Source organism: Hyaena hyaena, unplaced genomic scaffold (assembly GCF_003009895.1).
Source record: "Hyaena hyaena isolate Hyena2069 unplaced genomic scaffold, ASM300989v1 scaffold_43, whole genome shotgun sequence".
Lineage (NCBI taxonomy): Eukaryota > Metazoa > Chordata > Mammalia > Carnivora > Hyaenidae > Hyaena > Hyaena hyaena.
The window spans coordinates 1,623,783-1,630,299 of record NW_024080675.1 but is presented as its reverse complement, the minus strand read 5'-3'; the positions used below and the strand labels follow the sequence as shown (position 1 = coordinate 1,630,299).

The following is a 6,517-nucleotide window of genomic DNA, read 5'->3' as shown; positions in this document are numbered from 1 at the left end:
ACTGATTACCTGTTGTAAAGCTGCAGTAATAGAAACAGTGTGATATTGGTGTAAAGATGGACTATAGATCAATGGAACAGAATAGAGTCCAGAAGTACACTCACACATATATGGTTAAGTGATTTTCAGTGAAGGTGCTAGAGTAATTCAATAGCAGAAAGGATAAGATGTCTGTATGCCAAAAAGAACCCTGCCTCCAAAACAAAAAACCTTCATCCTTATTTCACACTGTGCACAAAAAAATTAACTTGAAATGGATCATAGGCCTAGATGTAAGAACTGAAACCATAAACTCCTGGAATAAAATACATCATCAAAAGAATGATCCATAACAGAAAAAAATGATAAATTGGATTTCTTCAAAATTTAAAAACATCTTTTCAAAAGATACAACTAAGAGAATTAAAAGGCAGGGATAAAATATTTACTAAACATATAAAAGATTTGTATCCAGAACATATAATGAACTCTTAAGAACCCAATAATAAGAACTCTTACAAGTCAAAACCAAACAAACAAAACAACTCTTACAAGTCAATAATAAGAGGACAACAACAAAAATCAATTCGAATGGGCAGAAAATTTGGACAGATGTTTGGATAGAGAAGTTATGCAAATTACAAATGAGTGCATGGAAAGATATCACATCATTAGTCATAAAGGAAATCCAAAGTAAAGCCACAATGAGGTACCTAAAATAGCCACTAAAATGGCTAATGTTAGAAAGACTGACAATACATACCAACCATTGCCAAGTTTGTGGAGAAGCTGAAAACTTCTCATATGGCTGTTAGAAATGCAATATAACGCGGTGATAAAGCTCCTTTGGAAAGCTGGCAATTTCTTTTTTTTCTTTTTTTTTAAATGTTTATCATTTGTTTATTTGTTTGTTTATTTCATAGTTTATTGTCAGGTTGGTTTCCATATAACACCCAGTGCTCATCCCAACAAGTGCCCTCCTCCATGCCCATCACCTCCTTCCCCTCTCCCCCACCCCGATCAGCCCTCAGTTTTCAGTATTCAAGAGTCTCTCATGGTTTGCCCCCTTCCTTTCCCCAGCTATTTTTCTCCCCTTCTCCTCCCCCATGGTCCTCTGTTAAGTTTCTCCTGTTCCACTTGTAAGTGAATACATATGGTATCTGTCTTTCTCTGCCTGACTTATTTCGCTCAGCATAACACCCTCGAGTTCCATCTACATTGCTACAAATGGCCAGAAGAAAGCTGGCAATTTCTAACAGATTAAATGTACATGTACAATGCAACCCAGTAATTTTACCCCTTAGTATCTACCTAAAGAGAAATGAAAATGTATGTGCATACAAAAACTTGTGCTTAAGTACTCATGGCAGCGCTATTCATAATATCCCAGTACCGAACATAATCCAAATGCCTATCAGCTGGTGAAGAGATAAACAAAGTGTGGTGTATGCATACAATGGTATACTAATCAGCAACAGAAAGGGAAAAACAATTGATATATGCAACAAACTAGATGAACCTCATTTATTCCAATTGACACAAAATACTGTGTCGTTATTTATATATATTTCCCCGAAACTGCAAAACTATAGAAACAGAAAGCAGATCCAGGGCTGGGAGTAGTGATGGACTGCAAAAGGACTCACAGAGTGATGGGTTGGTTCTAAGATTTTATTGTGGTTATGGTTGCATAACTGTATGCATTTACTAAACTTCACTGGGCGGATTTTGTGGTATTGAAAGTATGACAGTAAATTTGTTTAAAAAAGGAAAAGAAAAGTAACCAAAGTGTATACAGTGGATGCAGCAGCCCCAGAATGGTGTAGCAGAATGAGAGGCCCTCATTGTGATGCTGAGGACTGTATGGGGCTTCTCAGGATAGAGGGACAATGTCATGGACTATGGAGGTGTTGTCAAAGTCAAAGGCATTTGAAATTTGTCAGTTTTTCCCATGTTAGCTCTATAAGCCCTTTCTGAGCATATGCGTTACATTCATTGATGCTTCTGTCCTGTTTGTGAAACAGCATGTGGATAGCCAGGTTTCTAAGAGCATTGCTTAAAAAAAAAGAAAGAAAGAAAGGAAAGGAAAGGAAAGGAAAGAAAAGAAAAGAAAAGAAAAAAGAAAAGGAAAGAAAAAGAAATACCAAATAATGAATAGTCTTCCTTGTTACCGACCTATTACAAGGTCTAACAAAACCAGACAGATCGTGCCAATCAAACCCATGATCTTACTTCATGGTTCCTAAGGCTAAATAATAACCTTAAAAAACATTTTTTTTTAATGCGCTACAGTGACTATGCAGAGTTAACATGTTAAAATGTTTTTCCAAGCACTGATAGGAATTGCATGTGTGAATCTTCTTAAAGGAACTGTCAAAATGGACAGAATCCACATCTGGCCAAACATACAGTGAAGACAGCAGGCCTAATTTTAAAACAATAAAAATCTGGGGCGCCTGGGTGGCTTAGTCGGTTAAGTGCCCGACTTTCGCTTGGGTCATGATCTCATGGTTCGTGGGTTCGAGCCCCAGCTCAGAGCCTCTGTGCTGACTGCCAGCTCAGAGCCTGGAGCCTGTTTCAGAGTCTGTGACTCCCTCTCTCTCTGACCCTCCCCTGTTCACGCTGTCTCTCTCTCTCTCCTAGAAATAAATAAAACATTAAAAATTTTTTAAAAAAACAATAAAAATCTAATTGCTGCAACAAAAGAGCTGACAATCACACAATCAAACCATGAACAGAGAAGGGAAGGGAGGAATGTATATATTGAGAGAGGGATCCTCTGGAACAAAAACAGACTATATGGAGATGTATACCTCACCAAAATCTGCATATAAATTTATAGTAGCTTTATTCATAATTGCCAATTAATTCCACTTCGTAATGGGAAACAACCATGATGACCTTAACTACGTGAATGGATAAGTAAACTCTGGTACTTCCAGATAATGGATGTAGGATAATGGAAAACCAGTCTTTAGAAAACAAGTCTTATTTTTCTTTTTTTAATAATTACATCCATCCTGGGAAAAGCTCCGTGTTCCCAGCACTCCCTGCCTCTCTTCTTGTGGTGCTTGCTTGGCACACTGATAGGCAGAACTGGAGTAAAGGTTGTTTGATGAAAGCAAAGGGACCACATATCATTGGGTCAAGAATTTAAATATAGAAAACCCACATATTTATTACCTCGATGCATGACCTGCTTAGTGAGCAAGTGGGCATTCTATATGCTCAGCACTCTGAGGTTTTGCTTTTTGCCTAAGAGTGGTTTGCTGCTATATCACATTTTCCATGTGTGGTTCCATTAAGAGCAAAGAATTTCCATTGTAAGTTACAATGGAAGTTAAAGGTGCAATCTAAGAGTCAAGAAAAATATTTTTCCTTTTAGTCTCATCTCACTGATCTCTAGGTGGTGGAAGATATGACCTTTTACTCTGCTCTAACTGCCTGTATTGATCAGTCTTGTCACAGAAGGGCAGCGTGAGGAAGGTAATGCATCCATCTATTGTTCCAGTAGGTGGCGCCCTCCCCTCTCTATCAACACAATCTTTCCATTGACTACAATTGCCTACCCTATTAATTATAATAATAATTTATAATTATTAATTTATAATTTATTTATATTTATTTATTTATAACCTGAAAGTCATGTCTTTTGAAGTTTGGGGGTAAATTTAGGGTGTTTAAAAGAGATAAAAAGTTTAGCCCTTTTATTCTGTGTCAAAACTTGGTATATAGTCCAATCTTGTCCTTATTTTTATTAGATGGATTTAGTTTGAAGACTGGATTCTCTTTGTAACATTGCAGATATTTTCAGAACACTAAAACTGCTAACATTTGTCTCCTTCTTAAAGTTGTTCTGTTTGAATTTACACACAGATAGTGGTTAAGAGCACTAGAACCAGACTTCCAAGGTTAAAATCCTACCTTTCCCAAACTAAGAATTTTGCAATTGGGCAAATTATTCATGAGATGCATTTTCTTATCTATAAAATAGGGTTGATGATTAATCGTTTGATATGAACAAAGCACTGAGCACAGTACCTGGTATATAATAAGAAAATAAATGTTAACTATCACCTGCAAGTATTTAATACTGGTTTTCTATGTGCATTTACATTCTGTCCTTCCCATCCATCTTCAAGATCCTTGAAGAAAGAGATCATGTCTCTTCCATCAGACTGGTCTATTCCAAGGGTCCATCTTCTATTCTCCCAGACACCTTGCCCAGGATTCTGTGATCAATATGGGGAGCTGGGAACATGACCTTCAGTTCTGACTAACACTAACACCTATTGAAAATTCCTCTATCTCCCAACTTCCTAGCCCTGAAATCATGCAGCCCCCACTTCCCACAGCTAAAGATTCACTATCTGTCCAAGCATCTGATTTCATTGTAGTTACAACTCAGATATGATTCTAGGGACAAATTGGCTGCTTTATTCAGTTGATTGGAAGAGGAGCGGGGAGAAACCATGGAATCACAGTCAGTGACAGTACCAAGAGCCCAGCGCATATCTGCAAATGTTTCTAGCCAGTGAAAGGAGATGTACCTTCACAAAACATATCAACAAGGACTTATAGATGCTGGTCAGGGTGTGTGTAGAGGTGGGGGTGGGGGTGGGGAATGAGTCAGGAAGTAGGAATGATAAGAGAAGATGTATGAGGGAACAAGGAGAGAGAGTGAGGTTCACAGAGCGCCTACTCTGTTTCAGGAATGCAGAAATGCTATCTTCTTTATTTCACACACGATTGTGAGGTGGATCTAGAGTCCCAAAGCAATGCCCACTGGAGTGGTTAATCTGGCTCACCAATCAAAAAGTTGGAATCTGGATTTCTGGCTCTTGTTGAAAAATAGAGACCACAGGAGGACAGACTGGCACAGAGTCTGAGCCTGCCTGCTCCTCCAGATCCTGCCCAAGCTCTTTAGTGCACCAGTGTCCCTCCCCCTCCGCCATGATTGCAACCTCAGCCTCCTTCCTGTCTGTTTCTGCCTGGCTCCTATGCATATCTGGGTGGTGCATTTTACTAATTCTCCCCCTTTTACTGATGAGTAATTGAAGCTCACTCAGTACAATCAACTTGCCCACGGTTGCCTAACTGAAAGTGAGGAAGCTAGAATTGGAGTTCTGATCTATTTCATTCCAAAGTCCTCACTCTTCATGCTCCATGGACCTCCACAGAGGAAATTTATATAGCCTACCCATATCATTCAGAACATATGCTCATGACTCTCAACAATAGCTAAAACATGGAAAGAGCCTAAGTGTCCATCAACGGACGAATGGATCAAGAAGATGTGGTTTATCTATACCATGGAATACTACACGGCAATGAGAAACAATGAAATCTGGCCACGTGTAGCAACATGGATGGACCTTGAGGGTGTTATGCTGAGCGAAATAAGTCAGGCGGAGAAGGACAAATATCACATGTTTGCACATATAGGAGGATTAGGAGGAACTTAACTGAGGAACAAGGGGGAGAAGAAGGGGGGAAATGGTGGGGGAAAGGGAGAGAGGCAAACCATGAGAGACTCTTGAATGCTGACAAAAACTGAGGACTGATGGATGTGGGGGGGAGGGAGGGATGGGCATGGAGGAGGGCACTTGTGGGGATGAGCACTGGGTGTTATGTGGAAACTAATTTGACAATAAACTATTTGTAAAAACAAACAAACAAACATATGCTCATGGAGAGAAGTATTGTAAGAAAGAGTCCTGTGTTTAGGAGTCTGGAAGGCTGGATTTCAGTTGTAGCTACAAGCACTTGCTGAGTGTCCACCTTCGGGCACTTCACTTCAGGTCACTTCTCTGGACCTCAGATAGCTCATCGGTAAACTGAGAAGGACCAAGCCTACTTCACAAGGTTGTTTTGAAGATCCAAAGAGATACTTGGGACGCCCTTGGTCGAAGGTCAAGGTCAACCTCAACAACTCTAAGGGATTGCTAGACCAGCAGCAAGGCAGGCGAATTTGTGCTACTGCTAAGGAAGATGGGGAAGGACTGGTTCAAACCAGACCCGAGACCTTGAGCTAAGGGAGTCAAAACAGGTAAGGACTGGCCGAGCTTTGTTGTCCCAGGTTGAAGGGTAAGATGTGTACAGTTCCAAGGCACTTGAGGAAAATCTGAGATGCTTTTTGTTTGTAGGTACTTGTGATTCCAGTGAGGTTCGGTTAGATTTCTAACTGCTCAGTAACTCTCGACGTCCTACCCGACACCTCCCGACGCGTCCGCCCTTCCCCCGCGGCCTGCGCCCCTCGCCCCGACCGCTCCGGGGCCCCGCCCCAGGCCCCGCCCTTCCCGGGTCCCGGGCCCGCCCTCCTTCCTCCCCAGGCCGGGCTCTGCGAGCAGGGCTGGGGGGGCTGAGAGCCTGGCCCCCGCCTGGTCGCGGGCCGCTTCCTGGAGTAGCCGCGAGCCTGCGGACCAGCACCGGCTGAGCCTCCGCGCCGAGCCACACGTGAGTCCCGGCAGGTCGCCGCCGGGGCGGTGGCCGCGCCGCGCTGATAAGCCCCAAGCCCCGCGGCTGTAGGGTGGAGTGA

The 6,517-nt window shown here is 41.8% G+C and overlaps 1 protein-coding gene across 3 annotated transcripts in view; it reads left to right on the top strand.

The window, feature by feature from the left end:
* Window positions 1–6,321: 6,321 nt before the first annotated feature.
* Window positions 6,322–6,517, top strand: part of TRAF5 (TNF receptor associated factor 5) — a 49,356-nt gene continuing 49,160 nt past the window's right edge. For all 3 annotated transcript variants that reach the window (XM_039230150.1, XM_039230152.1, XM_039230151.1), the window contains exon 1: window positions 6,322–6,435. The gene's annotated coding sequence lies outside the window, so the exon portion shown is untranslated. The remainder of the gene's footprint in view (window positions 6,436–6,517) is intronic.